This window comes from Pleurodeles waltl, chromosome 6 (genome assembly GCF_031143425.1).
Source record: "Pleurodeles waltl isolate 20211129_DDA chromosome 6, aPleWal1.hap1.20221129, whole genome shotgun sequence".
NCBI classification, from domain to species: Eukaryota; Metazoa; Chordata; class Amphibia; order Caudata; family Salamandridae; genus Pleurodeles; species Pleurodeles waltl.
In genome coordinates, this window is record NC_090445.1 from 55,946,834 (window position 1) to 55,963,908 (window position 17,075).

At 48.6% G+C, this 17,075-nt stretch overlaps 1 protein-coding gene across 2 annotated transcripts in view; it reads right to left on the reverse strand.

Annotated features, from left to right (window-relative positions):
• Positions 1–17,075, reverse strand: part of LOC138299186 (E3 ubiquitin-protein ligase TRIM39-like) — a 109,951-nt gene that overhangs the window by 1,870 nt on the left and 91,006 nt on the right. The gene's annotated exons all lie outside the window — the stretch shown is intronic.

Consider the following 17,075-nt stretch of genomic DNA (forward strand, 5'->3'; position numbering starts at 1 on the left):
TCACTCCGTCAGCTCAGTGTTTACAATCAGTGCTCATACCAGTTCTGACTGATACAGCTTAGGGTTTCCCTCGTGTGCTGTTGCATTATATTACATATGTCTGTCCGCCTTTCATTCCTTATTAACCATGAACCCTCGCCATCCGATCTGTACACCCTGAGACCGTGTACACACACAGCTGCGTGTCCTGTACATGTATGTGGCACACGCGGCCCCTCTGGAAGGAAATGCACATACAGTGTGTGACCTTGGCATGTCCTTGTGTGCCCTAAAGACCCCTGGCTGTGCTTCTCTGCTACAAGCAATGAAACAGACCAACAAAAAACAAGTACAAACCATCAACAAGGCCACGGGAAAGAGAAACCATGACTTTACTAGAACACAAAGTCACTTTTAGTCTTTACAGTTTACATTGGTGCTCAAAGCTTCTCTTTCTTTCTTTGGAGGCTGCTGGTCTCCCACAGAAGGTCACACACATCACTGGAAGGAGACAGAATGGTGGAGCTGTTGGGTGGGGAAGAAATCAAAGAAGAGAGCAAGAAAAAAGGAAAGAAGAGGGGGCTGAGAGAAGGATGGATTGATGGAAGAATGGATGGATAGATGGATTGAAGAATGGATGGTTGGTGAGACGAATGGTCAGATGGATGGATACAGGCATCGATGGACTGTTGGATGCTAAGAAGAGTGAACGGATGCAGAAAAGGATTGATAGATGAGAGATGGATGAACAGAACAATAGGTAGATAACTTTATGATGGAAAGATGGCTGGATGTTTGAATTAATGAATGGCTGGACGCATGGATGAGAGAAAGAAGGATGGGAAGAAGGGATGGATGGATAAAAGGACAGAAAGAAGAATGGAGAAAAATAAGGAAGGTAGGAAAGAAATATGAACAAATATGCAAACAAGCAACACGACAATGAAGGAAGGTAAGAAAAACTGAAAGAATGAAGGACATTTCCCATTTCCCTCGAGGAGTGGTGGTGTGGGGGGGAAGAGGGCGGCTAGGGGGCGTGAATCCCCTGGTCTCGCTCACCTTATTCGCTCTCTTTGCTATTTGGGATTTGGAGCTAAGTGAGGGATATTTTATTTTTCTGGCTACTCCCTAGCACATGAGCCAGTAGGTGGCGGTGTACGGCCGCGGGTAAATCAATGTCTCACGTATGAGGCCTCACAGTCACAAATTAATCATGAAACAAGCACTGACAATGCCAGTAGGTCTGACTTTAACATGCTGCTCCCTGCACTCATACAGGCACACTGCTCATCCTGCAGGCAAAAAAGTACAAAACCCTGTTCCTGTGCACTCACAGGCACACCGTGCACACATACTAGCCACTCAGCAGTCATATAAGAACTTCCCACACCCTGCACTCAAACAGGACCGCTGCCCTCACAGAAGTGCACCAGTCACCCTTCACTCGCGTAGGCACAACTCACTCTCCACTCAAACAAAACACCCCTCCCTCTGCAGTCACACAGGCACTCTTCTCACCCTGCAACACACAGGCACATGACTCACCTTTTAACACACAGGCACCACTCTCACCCTCCGGGCAGACAGGCACACCACTCACCCTGTACTCACACAGGCACTCATCCTGCAGCACACAGGCACTACTGTCACCCTGCGGGCAAACAGGCAAACCACTCACCCTGTACTCACACAGGCACTCATCCTGCAGCACACAGGCTCACCTCTCACCCTGCAACATACAGGCACTACTGTCATCCTGCAGCTCTCAAGCACACCTCTCGCCCTGCAGCACACCTCCTGCAGTTACACAGGCACACTTCTCACCCTGAGACACACAGGCACACCTCTTACCCTGAGACACACAGGCACACCGCTCACCCTGCAGCACACCTCCTGCAGTTACACAGGCACACTTCTCACCCTGAGACACACAGGCACACCTCTTACCCTGAGACACACAGGCACACCGCTCACCCTGCAGCACACCTCCTGCAGTTACACAGGCACACTTCTCACCCTGAGACACACAGGTACACCTCTTACCCTGAGACACACAGGCACACCGCTCACCCTGCAGCACACCTCCTGCAGTTACACAGGCACACTTCTCACCCTGAGACACACAGGCACACCGCTCACCCTGCAACAGACAGACACACCTCTCGCCCTGCAGCACACCTCCTGCAGTTACACAGGCACACCGCTCACCCTGCGACAGGCACAACCCTCACCCTTTAACACACGGGCACTACTTTCTCCCTGCAGGCAGACACGCGCATCACTCACCCTGCACTCATATAGTCACACCTCTCACACTGCACCCTGCAGGCACACCAGTGCTTAATTTGTGCTTGTGTTTTCCGGTGCTGAGCACCGGCACCTATTTTTGAGTGCCAGCGCTTATTCTTATGCCTCAAGCATTTGCTGGGAGCAAAAGACACATTTGGGAAAGACGGAGGAAGGGAAAACCGAAAAAGCGCCACAAAGGGAGAATGTAGAAAGCGGCTAGAGTGAGCTGAAGGGGCAGGGAGTGGCTTTAAAATGATTTAAGAGGCCTGAGATGGCTTCAGGATCATGCCGCCTCAGTAGTCCGTGTTCCCACAATTAATAACAGCAGCTGCATGTTTAAGAGGAGGGCTTTGGGCACTGGCACATTTTTATTTACAAATTAAGCACTGAGGCACACAGGCACACCTCCTGCAACACACAGTCACACCTCTCACCCTACAACACCAGGAGCACCTCTTAGGGTGTTCACTCAGGCACACATCTCACCCTGCAACAAACAGGCACATCTCTCACCCTGCAGGCACACAGGCCCACCTCCGACCCTGCGCTCAGCAGGCACACAGGCACATTATTCACAGTGCACTTACACAGGCACACCTCCCACCCTGCGCCCAGCAGGCACACCTCCCATCCTCTGACTCATACAGACGCTGCTCACTGTACACTCACAGAGCGAACCCTGCACCCACAAAGGCACACTCTGCAGCCACACAAGCATACCCCTCACCCATGCGTCCTGTTCTCAAGGCCGCACCGGGCATCGGCTGTTTCCCCGGGAGGCTGGAAGGGAGGTGGGGGGCGGTTTTGTTAGTGGGAGCTGGTTTTGTAGCAGTGCAGCAGCTTTAAAAGCACTGCAAAGTTCCTTGTATAGCCTGCAGTTATTAGGCAACAATAAAAGTGTAAAGATAACTGTGTTGATTAATGCACCTGCTGGGGAGAGATAGTTTTTTCAGTGGCAGTTTTAACTCATCTAAGGTAGTACAGCCGGTAAATATGCCTGCTGCAAAGACTGTGTGCCATGTACACCAAAGAACAGTAATTTATATAATCATGGCTCAGCGGGTTACTGCTTTTGTCACAGAGATTCTTTTGTTACTGTTTCAACAGTTACGACAGTTTCAACAAGGACAACCCATGCACAGAACCCCCCTTCCAAACCCTGACACCAACAAACCTACAATCTCCACCTGGACACCCCTCTCCACTGCAGAAACACTGAAAACAATAAAATCCATACACTCCGGAGCCCCCACAGACCCATGCCCCATCACATCTTCAACAGAGCTGCAGACACCATTGCCCCAAGCTCCGCCTCACCATCAACTGCTCACTAGCTGCAGCCACCTTCCCCGACAACTGGAAACACGCCAGGATCAACCCCCTCCTCAAGAAACCCTCGGCAGATCCCACCGACCTCAAAAACTTCAGGCCCATCTCCCTACTTCCATTTCCTGCAAAAGTCATTGAAAAAGCAGTCCACAGCCAACTCACCACGTTTTTAGAAGACCACAACATTCGACATCTCCCAATCTGGATTCAGATCAAACCACAGCACGAGACAGCCCTCCTGGCCACAACAGACGACATTCGCTCCCTACTGGACAAGGGAGAGACGGCGGCATTCACACCACAACACTTTCACGCACATTGGCACACCTCACACAAACACACCTCTTACATTGCACCACAAGGTCATACAGTCCACCCCGCAGTCACATGGACACTCCCCTCCCTACACACTCACACTAACACACCCCACCCTGCATTCACAAGTGCTCCCTCTTCCCACTGCACACAGCCAGGCACTGCACTCAGCCTCAGCTCACACATTTCACCATGTAATCACACATATACTGCTCACCCTGCCCTCATAAAACACACTCCGCAGCCACACAGGCCATCACTAACAGAGACACGACCCACAGGCACAGATCACTCTACATTTTTAAGGATGCACACCTTCCCCCTACACTCACTCAAGTCACAATTCATTTGTGTGGGTACCACTCAACCACAGTGCAAACACACAGCTCTCAACCTCTGACTCCTGACTCATACAGACACTGCTCACCGTACACTAACAGAGGCACCACTCTCCCTTCACTCACACTGAACTCTGACCCCTCATACAGACACTGCTCACAGTACACTAAAAGAGGCACCACTCTCCCTTCGCTCACAGTGAACCTCTGACCCCTCATACAGACACTGCTCACTGTACACTAACAGAGGCACCACTCTCCCTTCACTCACACTGAACCCCTGACTCATACAGACACTGCTCACCGTACAATGCACACAGGCACATTTCATGCTGTGCATACACTCAGGCACAAAACTTATTGTGCATTCACAAAAATCACACAGGTCATTGGACCCTGACACAGGTAGAACTCACTCTACACTCATATGTGCACAACCCTCACTCTGTGCTCAGAAGGGCACATTATTCACTGTGCACTCACAGGGGCACACATCTCACACAGGCACTACTCACTCTGCCCTCATACAGCTTACCCTGCAAACACACAAGTACAACCCTCCCCTGCACTCATACAGGGACATCGCTGGCCCACTGCTCACAAGGACATACTCACCCTGCACTCACACTGTTCCCCTCACCCTGCACTCAGACACAACAATGTGCAAACATATTCACAGGCACACAGCTCATCCTGTACTCACAAAGGCCCACCCCTCAACCTTCATTCACACAGGAACGCTGCTCATCTTGCACTCAAGGGCACACAGCTCACCCTGTACTCACAAAGGCCCACCTCTCAACCGGGAATCAACCTGTAATGCTGCTCACCTTGCACTCACACAGGTACCACTCAGTCTGCACTCAAAGGCACACCATCCCCACTGCACAAACACATTCACACAGCTCACTCTGGACTCACAAAGGCCAGCTCTCATGCAGGCAGAAGCGCTGCTCACCATGCGCTCGCAGAAACACCCCCTTCCTTATGCATTCACATGAGTACATCACTCTGCTTGTGATCACACCAGCACACTCCTTAGGCTGCTCTTACACAAGCACACAGCTCACGCGCAGTCACAGAGACACCCCCTTCCTTATGCACTCACATGGGTACATCACTCTGCTTGTGATCACACCAGCACACTTCTTAGGCAGCTCTTATACAAGCACACAGATCATCCTGCACTCGCAGAGACACCCCCTTCCTTATGCATTCACATGAGTACATCACTCTGCTTGTGATCACACCAGCACACTTCTTAGGCTGTCCTTACACAAGACCACAGCTCACCCTGTATTCACAAAGGTCTGCATCTTATTTATGCATATTATACACAAATGCAGATGATGTGAAATTCAGGTTTGAGCTCATTTCATCTGATAGGTTATCATGCGTAACGGTTTACAAAAAAAAGTGAATTTAGAGTAAATATTTATAAAAGATCAAATTGGCACAACTTGGTGCCAACATTTTTTGGGGTGCAAATGAAAGGCATCCAGAGCTGTGTTATGAAGAAGCCACAAAGCACATAACAGACATGAGCTTACTACAGGTGGTCGAGCCACTGAGAGGCCGAGTCAGGGTCGAGCCAGAGGCCTGGCTCTGGCGCAACCCGAGGTCCTCTTGGCACCTGAAGTCAAAACGAGCTGAGCTCTTACAGGAGGCGATGTGGCCTAGTGGCCACCACTGCGGACTGTGTAATATGTGGAACCAGGTCTGAATCCTGGCTGCTGCTCAGCATCATGAGGATCCTGGCAAATCTGAAAAACAGGTGTAAGATAGTCTCTTTCAGTTGTGAAGCGCTCGTGTGTTGTTAGGCAAAGTTTGCAATTTTCAAAAATGCCACAAATAAAAATGTGGAATCTGCCTGTCACCAATCCTCTAATCTTATCTTCCAAGAATTAAATTATGAACCTGTGATCTCAGAAAGAAATAACCTTCTAGTGGCTGAAGTGCACATTCTGGGATCTGGGATTTATCGTGGCTTTCATGCTTGACCAAACCGTGTGGTCCTAGGTAAATACTTTTCTCCAACCAACTTTTAGCTCATTATGATATACAAGAGCGCCTACAAACACATTAGTTCAGGTCGTGCGCTGTACAAAAACTTCTCATGTGTTTTATTTAATAGCCTACAGCGCTGCTCCATCTATAATAAAATTCTAGGTCTCCTAAGAGGAAGAGTCCTGCCTCCGCTGGTCTTGTGTCCAGTTGCCTTACTGATGCACCACCATGTGACATGGACAGTTTTGAATCAGTGCTGCTCCACGGTGGCTTCCATGTTGTGTTGCTCTCGTTGGGCTTCATAGGTGCAAGAAATTATTTGCGCTTGCATAGCTCTTATTCTTCTTCCTAACTGGAGAACCATCCAGGCGGCGCCTTAATAACGTTAGATGTATTAATTGGAATAATTATTCCAGTTCTACCTTTTTACTTTTTCCAGTTCTGATTTTCCATTTCGTGCTAGAGAATTTAATTTTCTTTCACTTTCCTTTCTCTGCCCCAGGTGCGATGGAGGTAACTACTTCCGGTCTTTCAGGAAGGTCTTTAGTATATAAGGAGATCTGGAAGGAATCCTGACGCATCACAGCATCTCTTGTTGTTAGTTGCTCGCTTGTGGTTTCTGTTGAGATTCCTTGCTCCTGCTTGTTTTTCTCTTGTTCTGATCCTGCACTTCAGGAGTTGCTTGTCCATGTAATTTGCCTGACTCTTGGAAGATATTTTTTCCTGGGATTCTTCCCTTCCCTTGAGTTTTATTTTTGTGGTAAAGCCCGGAGCCAGGTTTAAATCTGGAGCTGGAACTTGCCACCAGAAGCAATAGACAATACCTGCGAACCTAAAGAACCTTAAAGTTGTCACCAAGAAGGGCTGCTGTGGACAGGTTGTGACACCTAAAGACTGGAACCATGGATCAAGTACAGTACTTGTCGGTAGCAGTAAACTATTTACCTCTTCTAGTAGTTCACCCAGTTGCTCTCTCCCGATTCCATTAATTGATTATAGTGCTGAGATTTTGGGACAATTACTTCTGTCTCGTTTGGAAACTTAGGCTGAAGAAAATAGTATTTTTGCAAAAATGCAGTTTGGTTTCTGACCTGGATTTGGCACTGTGGAACACTGTTTACTTATTTTCTTGCTACAAGATAAAGATTTAATGACACGAGGAGGTGCCCTCCAAATAGCACTTATCGACCTCTCCAGTGCCTTCTATTTGGTAAATCGCTCCAAACTTTGGGCCTTTATGGAGTAGATGGGGGGGTGTAAAAAGAATTGCTCACCCTGGTAAGATGTCTGCATTGGGGAACATCTGTTAAGTTCCGCTATGGCCCGTTAGGTGAATGAACTCCCCTAATCAGATCTAACCGTGATATGCAACTTGGGTGTTTCCTGGCTCCATTTTGTTTCTACTTTATATAAACGGGGTTAGTCATTATCAGACAGGAAAAAGACATACCCCAGATGGGGAACCACTCCATTCCTATTTTACTATGTGGACGGTGCATTCCTTGTTGTCAGACCATCTAATGACCTCCAAATCTTGCTCAACTGATTTTTGTCTATTATGGAGGGTGTGGATTTCAAGTAAATTTCTCTAAATCATTTGTTATAACTTGTGGGCCCTCCAATATCAAGACCCTGTTATATCAAATGTAAGGTGTGCACCTGGAAAAGACAAAGACCTTCAATTACCTGGGAATTCCATTTAATTCGTCATTAAGCTTGGACCCTCTTTTAACTTTGAGATTACAACATTTCAGAAGAGCAACTGAGACAATTTTTAGGTTGACATATAGGGGGTCATTCTGACCCTGGCGGCCGGTGACCGCCAGGGTCACCGACCACGGGAGCACCGCCAACAGGCTGGCGGTGCTCCCAAGGGCATTCTGACCGCGGCGGTTCAGCCGCGGCCAGAAAGGGTAAACCGGCGGTCTCCCGCCGGTTTACCACTGCCCTACAGAATCCTCCATGGCGGCGGAGCGCGCTCCGCCGCCATGGGGATTCTGACACCCCCTACCGCCATCCTGTTCCTGGCGGGTCTCCCGCCAGGAACAGGATGGCGGTAGGGGGTGCCGCGGGGCCCCTGCAGTGCCCATGCCAATGGCATGGGCACTGCAGGGGCCCCCGTAAGTGGGCCCCACAAAGTATTTCAGTGTCTGCAAAGCAGACACTGAAATACGCGACAGGTGCAACTGCACCTGTCGCACCTTCCCACTACGCCGGCTCCATTTGGAGCCGGCGTCCTCGTGGGAAGGTCGATTTGCCCTGGGCTGGCGGGCGGCCTTTTGGCGGCCGCCCGCCAGCCCAGGGCAAATCCCAAAATACCCTCAGCGGTCTTGTGACCGCGGAGCGGTATTTTGGAGGGGGAACATTGGCGGGCAATGTTAGAATCACCCCCATAGTCTACCATATCAGCCAGTGAAGGAATTATTAGAAATCTATAAGAGCAAATGCATTTTGATAGGGGCGTATGGAGCAGGCGTTTGGGGATACAGTAATTTGGATATTCTCCAATGTGCCAAACATTGCCTTACTTGCAGGTTATTATAAGGTATCCCGGAGTCTGGCTACTTTTATTTGTCATAAGGACCTAGAGCCGACCTATTTGCAGGATGCTATTGGTCCAGCATCACTGATTTAATGGATCAATAAAATGGGGTAAATCCAAAGCGGGTTTGAGTAGAACGTTTCTTAAAGACTGTATAGCCTTCGATAATTTAGAGTGGATCCCCTAGTTTACTTATGTAAAGAAAACTTTTCAATTGATGGGTATCTCAGAACATTTTAAGAACTCACACACTATAATCCTTAGATTTAAAGATCTGGTCAAACACTTATATTTTAAATATCTTATGATGGAGCGGCTGGAAAGTGTTTTATTTATGGAAACAGTGATCATGTACTCCTCAGTGTCTACGTCCAGGGGGTGGATCCTTATTAAACTTTTTAAAGAAATTCCAGCTACCGATATTACTTGAATTGTTTAAGAATGAGCACAGTGCTCTGTATGGTAGCTTTTCCATTGCAGATTACTTGGCTTCGGGATCTGCCTCCTTGGCCTTGCAATAATTGTGTGATAGTGTCTCTAGTCAAACATGACTCACTTTATGCTATTTTGCACTTTATACTCAGCCCCATGGATCTCCTTTCTGGTTCCAATTTTACGTCAAGCCAACGTTAGATGTTAAAGGCTGAGTTGACGTTTTTACAACAACTAGAATGGCAATTATACATGCTATTAGAGGTACCTTCACAATTAGGAAATGTGCTGAGGTTTTAGATACTTTATTATAGGATGTAAATATATGAATTACTGTGGTATTCAAGTTATATTTTTAATATAATAACATCTATTTTTTAGGTTGTTTTTCCATTAAGCTATAATTTGTTGGCATTTGATGTTTCAAAATTTGTATATGACTTTATGAGGATTTTCTGATTGCATATATTTCACATTAAATTTATGGCTTTTTAGCCAAATAAATATTATTGACTGACTGACTGAATGTTCAAGTACAAATGTTAACTAACGATAAAGAGCCTTTAGAGAGTCTTTGGCAGTATTTTAAGTATGATCCTTGGACCCTCCGCTAGTTCGATTAGAAGGAATCATCACAAATTAAACATATATTTGGATGTTGGCCAGATTCACTTAATTTCAACCTCATATCTATGTCTCAGATAAGGCCATGGTAGGTTCTATTATTATTAGCGCAATGGGAAATGCCCTTGTTTGGGCCACAACTCATCTCTTGGGCTACTCCTCTCTAGGATAACTTTCTGGGTCATTAGGTGTAGTTCAAAAAGATGTTTGATTGACAGGTCCAAAAATACTCTACTCAAGAGGGAATTTTGGAAATATGGGAACTTTAGATCTGAAGCCTTATGTTGCGAAAATTAAGTAGTAGCCCAGCCAAGAATTTTCAGATGTTTTTTTCTGAACCTCAAGGAAGAGAGCTTTCTCAACATTGTCCTTTCGATTGCACAATAGAGCTGGATCCTGATGCTGTTGTGCCTTTTCATCAAATCTTTTCTTTGCCAGCTCTGGAAAAGGAGTACAAACCCACATAATGGATTGAGAGTCCTGCTGGGGGCGTCATTATTTTTTTTGTTCCAAAGAGAGATTCCCCTAAACTATGCCCATGTATATATTGCAGGGAGCTAAATAAAATATCAATTTAAGACCAGTAACCATCACCCTTGATCTCTGATATCCTTGAAATTCCTTTCCATAATACACTTGAGGGGAGAATATTACTTAATACGCATCAAGCCAGGAGATGAGTCGAAAAGTGTGGGCTAAGTCTTCCTTGGCCTCTTCGAATACAGTTATGTTTTTCGGCCGGTGTAATGCTCCATCTATTTTCCAAAGGTTCATGATAGCTATATTTTCTGAACCTCACTTATTCTCAATGATCGTCTATCTCAATAATATATTTATTTTCCCAAAAGACCATCACCAACATGAGGGCGATGAGAAGAAAGTTCGATCTGGCTAAACCCGAAAAGTGCCTTTTTCAACAGTCGTCAGTCACCTCTGCAGAAGGCATGGGTAAGAATAAGGATAAGTGGGCTAACCAACTACTATCAGAAGTTTATAAAAAATTCCATCACTGATTTAGTAAAGAAGAACAGAAGGCCTAGCTTGGCCACATGTGAGATGGTTGACGGCTAAACCCCTCCTACACTCTGCTGCCTATTTTGCCACAATGTCTGTGGTTGGTGGCCTGATCAAGCGAATGTGTCATCCAGAAGACATCACCGAGTTCAAGAGCTGGAGTGAGCTTACTGATCTGCGAGCCACCGTTGCCCACTACTTCCGTTTCGACCCCCTCCTATGCATCACAAAATGAGGCCTAATACTTGGACAGTGAAACTAAGGGATTCCCTTGCCTCCTAACTTATTCCCCCACTGCATTGTCCCTGGAAAGACCAAGACTCTGACCGGCCTGGAGCTGCTGGTACTGCCGTATCCTGCTTCTTCTCCGACACAGTAAGCTACCTCCGGTACCCGCAACCCACAGTTACTGAGTGCGCAAACAACATATGAATGAAGGTCACTGAAGAAAAACAATCAAGAAACACAAGGGACAGGAAAAATGGACCAGCTCAAATGTGTATATAATGGTCAGGAGTATTTGAAAAGTCATTGTTAGAAATGGGGTCTTTGGTTGACAGTCAGGTTACCCCCTGTTCAAGCAAGGACCCTCACTCTATTTAGGATAAAAGAGAATCACCCTCAGCTAACCCCTGCTTACCCCCTTGGTAGCTTGGCAGAGCAGTAGGCTTAACCTCAGAGTGCTAGGTGTAAAGTATTTGTACCAACACACACAGTAACTTAATGAAAACACTACAAAATGACACAACACCAGTTTAGAAAAATAGGAAATATTTATCTAGACAAAACAAGACCAAAACGACAAAAATCCAACATACACAAGTCAAGTTATGATTTTTTAAAGGTTTAAAATAAAAAGAGTCTTTAGGTAGTTGTAACACCACACTAGCGCTGCTAGCGTGAAAATGTACCTGGTTTGCGTCAAAAATATCCCCGCACGGGCGGTGTGCGTCGAAAGTAACCCTGCACGGCTGTGTGCGTCGAAAACAACTCGGCACGGCGGTGCGCGTTGAAAAAGCCAGCCACACGACGATCCGAAAGTCCCGCGGCGCAGGGTGCGATCTCTCAGCCTCCGTCAGCGATGCTGCGCGTCGTTTCTCCTGCTCCGGGCGTCGGTTTTTCGGTCGCGTTTCCTGCGGCGTCGTTTCCCAGCTGCGGAACCGGCGTCGCGTCGTTTTCTCAGCCGCGATCGGATTCGCGTCGATCTTTTCTCCGCACGGTGCTCGGTGCGTGTATTTTTGTCCTTAGGCTGCCAGCCTCTCCTTTCAGGGTCCCAGGAACTGGAAGGGCACCACAGAGCAGAGTAGGGGTCTCTCCAGAGACTCCAGGTGCTGGCAGAAAGAAGTCTTTGCTATCCCTGAGACTTCAACAACAGGAGGCAAGCTCTACATCAAGCCCTTGGAGATTTCTTCTTCAAGATGGAAGGCACACAAAGTCCAGTCTTTGCCCTCTTACTCAGGCAGAAGCAGCACTGCAGGAAAGCTCCACAAAGCACAGTCACAGGCAGGGCAGCACTTGTTCCTCAGCGATCAGCTCTTCTCCAGGCAGAGGTTCCTCTTGATTCCAGAAGTGTTTCTAAAGTTTGTAAGTTTGGGTGCCCTTCTTATACCCATTTTAGTCTTTGAAGTCACCTTTCTTCAAAGGGGACTCACACCTTCTTGTGAAATCCTGCCTTGCCCAGGCAAGGCCTCAGACACACACCAGGGGGCTGGAGACAGCATTGTCAGAGGCAGGCACAGTCCTTTCAGATGAGAGTGACCACTCCACCCCTCCCTCCTAGCAGAGATAGCTAATCAGGAAATGCAGATCACACCCCAGCTCCCTTTGTGTCACTGTCTGGTGTGAGGTGAAAAACAACCCAGCTGTCAAACTGACCCAGACAGGGAATCCACAAACAAGGCAAAGTCACAGAATGGTTTAAGCAAGAAAATGCTCACTTTCTAAAAGTGGCATTTCCAAACGCACAATCTCAAAATCAACTTTACTAAAAGATGTATTTTTAAATTGTGAGTTCAGGGATCCCAAACTCCACATGTCCATCTACTCTCTAGGGGAATCTACACTTTAATCATATTTAAAGGTAGCCCCCATATTATCCTATGAGAGAGAGACAGACCTTGCAACAGTGAAAACGAAATTGGCAGTATTTCACTGTCAGGACATATAAACCACATTACTATATGTCCTACCTTATCCATACACTGCACCCTGCCCTTGGGGCTACCTAGGGCCTACCTTAGGGGTGCCTTACATGTAAGAAATGGGAAGGTTTAGGCCTGGCAAGTGGGTACACTTGCCAAGTCGAATTTACAGTGTAAGAATACACATACAGACACTGCAGTGGCAGGTCTGAGACATGATTACAGAGCTACTTATGTGGGTGGCACAACCAGTGCTGCAGGCCCACTAGTAGCATTTGATTTACAGGCCCTGGCACCTCTAGTGCACATTACTAGGGACTTACTAGTAATTCAAATATGCCAATCATGGATGAACCACTTACATACAATTTAAACAGGAGCACTTGCACTTTAGCACTGGTTAGCAGTGGTAAAGTGCCCAGAGTAACAAAAACAGCAAAATCAGAGTCCAGCACACATCAACAACCTGGTGAACAGAGGCAAAAAGTTAAGGGAGACCACGCCAAGGATGAAAAGTCTAACACGTGTCCCCCCCAGCTAAAAGTGGGGAGCAACTACCCAACCTCATGGGAGTTCTCATCACTAAGGCGGAAGAACCTGGACAGACCATCAGCATTGGCGTGCTCTGTACCGGGTCGATGTTCCACCGTAAAGTCCATCCCCTGTAGGGAAATGGACCACCTCAACAGTTTTGGGTTCTCACCCCTCATCTGCATTAACCATCTGAGGGGTCTGTGGTCGGTCTGAACTCGGAAGTGAGTCCCAAACAAGTAGGGTCTTAGCTTCTTCAGTGCCCAGACCACAGCAAACGCTTCACGTTCTATGGCACTCCACCTACGTTCCCTGGGTAGTAACCTCCTGCTAATGAAGGCTACGGGTTGATCTAGGCCCTCTTCATTCAGCTGTGAGAGTACTGCTCCAATACCATGCTCTGAGGCGTCTGTCTGTACAACAAACTCCGTGGAGTAGTCAGGTGCCTTCAGCACAGGTGCTGTGCACATGGCAGCCTTCAGGGCATCAAAAGCGTTCTGGCAAGCCTCTGTCCAGATCACTTTCTTGGGTTGCTTCTTAGAAGTCAACTCAGTTAAGGGGGTAACAATGGTACCATATCCCTTAACGAACCTCCGATAGTATCCTGTGAGACCTAAAAAGGCTCTCACTTCAGTCTGGGTCTTGGGAGGCTCCCAAGCCAGAATCGTGTCAATCTTAGGCTGTAGGGGTGCCACCTGGCCACTCCCCACCTGGTGTCCTAAGTACACAACAGAACCCTGCCCTATTTGGCACTTGCTCGCCTTAATAGTGAGGCCTGCCTTCTGCAGGGCCTCTAACACTCTCCAGAGGTGTTGCAGGTGTTCCTCCCATGTGGAACTAAACACAGCAATGTCATCCAGGTAGGCGGCACTGAACTCATCCAGTCCTGCCAACACCTGGTTGACCAACCTCTGAAAGGTGGCAGGGGCATTCTTCATCCCAAAGGGCATCACATTGAAGTGGAAGTGCCCATCGGGGGTAGAGAATGCTGACCTCTCCTTTGCCCCTTCAGTTAAGGCAATCTGCCAGTACCCAGATGTTAAATCAAACGTACTGAGGTACTTGGCAGCTCCTAACCGATCAATGAGCTCATCAGCTCGGGGGATGGGGTGTGCGTCAGTCTTGCTGACCGCATTGAGACCCCGGTAGTCCACACAGAACCTAAGTTCTGGAGTGGCACCAGGAGCAGTAGCCTTTGGGACCAAGACCACTGGGCTGGCCCAAGGACTGCTGGAGTGCTCAATAACCCTTAGGGCTAACATTTTGGAGACTTCCTCCTTAATGCAAGCCCTCACCCTGTCAGTCACCCTGTAAACCTTATGTTTAACAGGTGTACTGTCCCCAGTGTCCACATCATGTGTGCACAGGTGTGTGACTCCTGGGATCAGGGAAAACAGTGAGGCGAACTGTCCCAGCACGTGGCGACAGTCCCTCTGCTGTTCCTCAGTCAGGGAGGGGGAGAGGATCACTCCCTCCACAGACCCATCTTTCTCTCCTGCAGACAGGAGGTCAGGAAGAGGCTCACTCTCTTCCTCCACCCCGTCATCTGTCGCTAGGAGCATGGATAGCTCAGTTCGCTCAAAGTGTGGTTTGAGGCGGTTGACATGTAGGACCCTCAAGGGGTTCCTGGGGGATTGCAAGTCTACCAGATAGGTGACCTCGCTCTTTCTTTCCACCACCTCAAAAGGCCCAGTCCACTTATCTTGGAGAGCCCTAGGCTCCACTGGTGCCATGACCCACACTTTTTGTCCAGGCTGAAACTCAACCAGAGTGGCATTCTGGTCGTACCACCGTTTCATATCCTCCTGGCTTGCTTCCAGGTTCTCCTGAGCGAGACTCCTGAAGCGGGCAGTCTGGTTTCTTAGTGCCAGCATGTAGCTAAATACATCCTGGGGTGGTTTACTAGGAGCTTTCTCCAAAGCCTCCTTCACCAGACTGAGCGGTCCCCTCACAGGGTGGCCATAGATGAGCTCAAAGGGGCTAAAGCCAAGTCCCTTTTGAGGCACCTCCCTGTAAGCGAACAGAAGGCATGGCAAGAGGACGTCCCACTTACGCCTCAAGGGCTCTGACAGGCCCTGAATCATGCCTTTCAAGGTGCGGTTGAATCTCTCAACCAGACCATTACTTTGGGGGTGGTAAGGGGTGGTGAACTTGTAGGTTACCCCACACACCTTCCACAGAGACTTCATATAAGTGGATATGAAGTTTGTACCCCTATCAGATACTACCTCCTTGGGGAACCCCATGCGGGTAAAAACCCCCATCAAGGCACGTCCCACCACGGGGGCGGTGACCGTCCTTAGAGGATTAGCTTCTGGGTACCGTGTGGCATGGTCCACCAAGACCAGGATGAACCTGTTGCCCATGGCTGTCTTGGGATCCAGAGGCCCCACAATGTCAATTCCTACCCTTTCAAAGGGAGTACTGACTACCGGTAAAGGTTGGAGGGGAGCTTTGCATTTCCCCCCACTCTTGCCACTTGCCTGACAAGTCTGACAAGATCTACAATAAGCAGCTGACTGCTTGTTCATCAAGGGCCAGTAAAAGTGGGAGACAAGCCTCTTATAGGTCTTGTCCTGCCCTAGATGTCCTGCCAAAGGCACATCATGAGCCAAACCCAGTAGGAAGGTCCTGAAGCCCTGGGGTACCACCAGCATACGCGCTGACCCCGGCTCAGGAACCTTAGGCTCACTATACAGGAGGCCATCCTCCCAATAAATCAGGTGAGTACCTGGCGCCCCGCCAGCCGCCTGGGCTGCTGCCGCAGTCCCTCAAGAGTAGGGCACTCCTTCTGCGCTGTGCAGAATACTTCCCTGGTGGGTCCCCCTTCCTGCTGCCACTGCGACAGCTCGGGGACCTCCCCCAGTTCAGCCACCTGTTCCCCTGTAGGTTCCGGGGCATCACCCTCAGGCTCTGCCTCCTCCCGGACCGTGGGAACTTCTGGGGCGGGTTTCCCGCGCCTCCTGCCTTTCCTCTTCTTGGCGGTCCCCTGGGCCACTGTTTCAGGCTCCAGGGGCTCTTGACTACCCTGATTGGCTGCCATAGACCGGGTGGATACGCATACCCACCCAGGCAGACCCAACATCTCCAAGTGAGACCTGTGTTCCACCTCCTTCCAAGGGGAATCTTCCAGGTCGTTGCCTAGCAAACAATCAACAGGCATGGTTGGACTCACAGCTACTTTCCAGGAACCTGAGACCCCCCCCCATTCAAAGGGAACCTGCGCCACTCTGCAGAGGCGCTCAGAATTGTCTACTGCAACTACTTGGTGAAGTACCCGGGGATCAATCTGCTCTTCAGACACCAGGTGACTCCTCACTGTAGTCACACTGGCTCCAGTGTCTCTTAGAGCCTCCACCCTCTGTCCATTGATGGTCACCCATTGCCTGTACTTCTTAGTGTTATCAGGCACTAGGTTTCTCTGGACCATCTCACTGTCCCCTAGTGAGACAAGGGTCATTTCTGCTGGTTCCCACCCACCTGAAACCAACTCCTCCCCAAGCGCTACACTGGCCAAACCCTGGGACGGTGCAC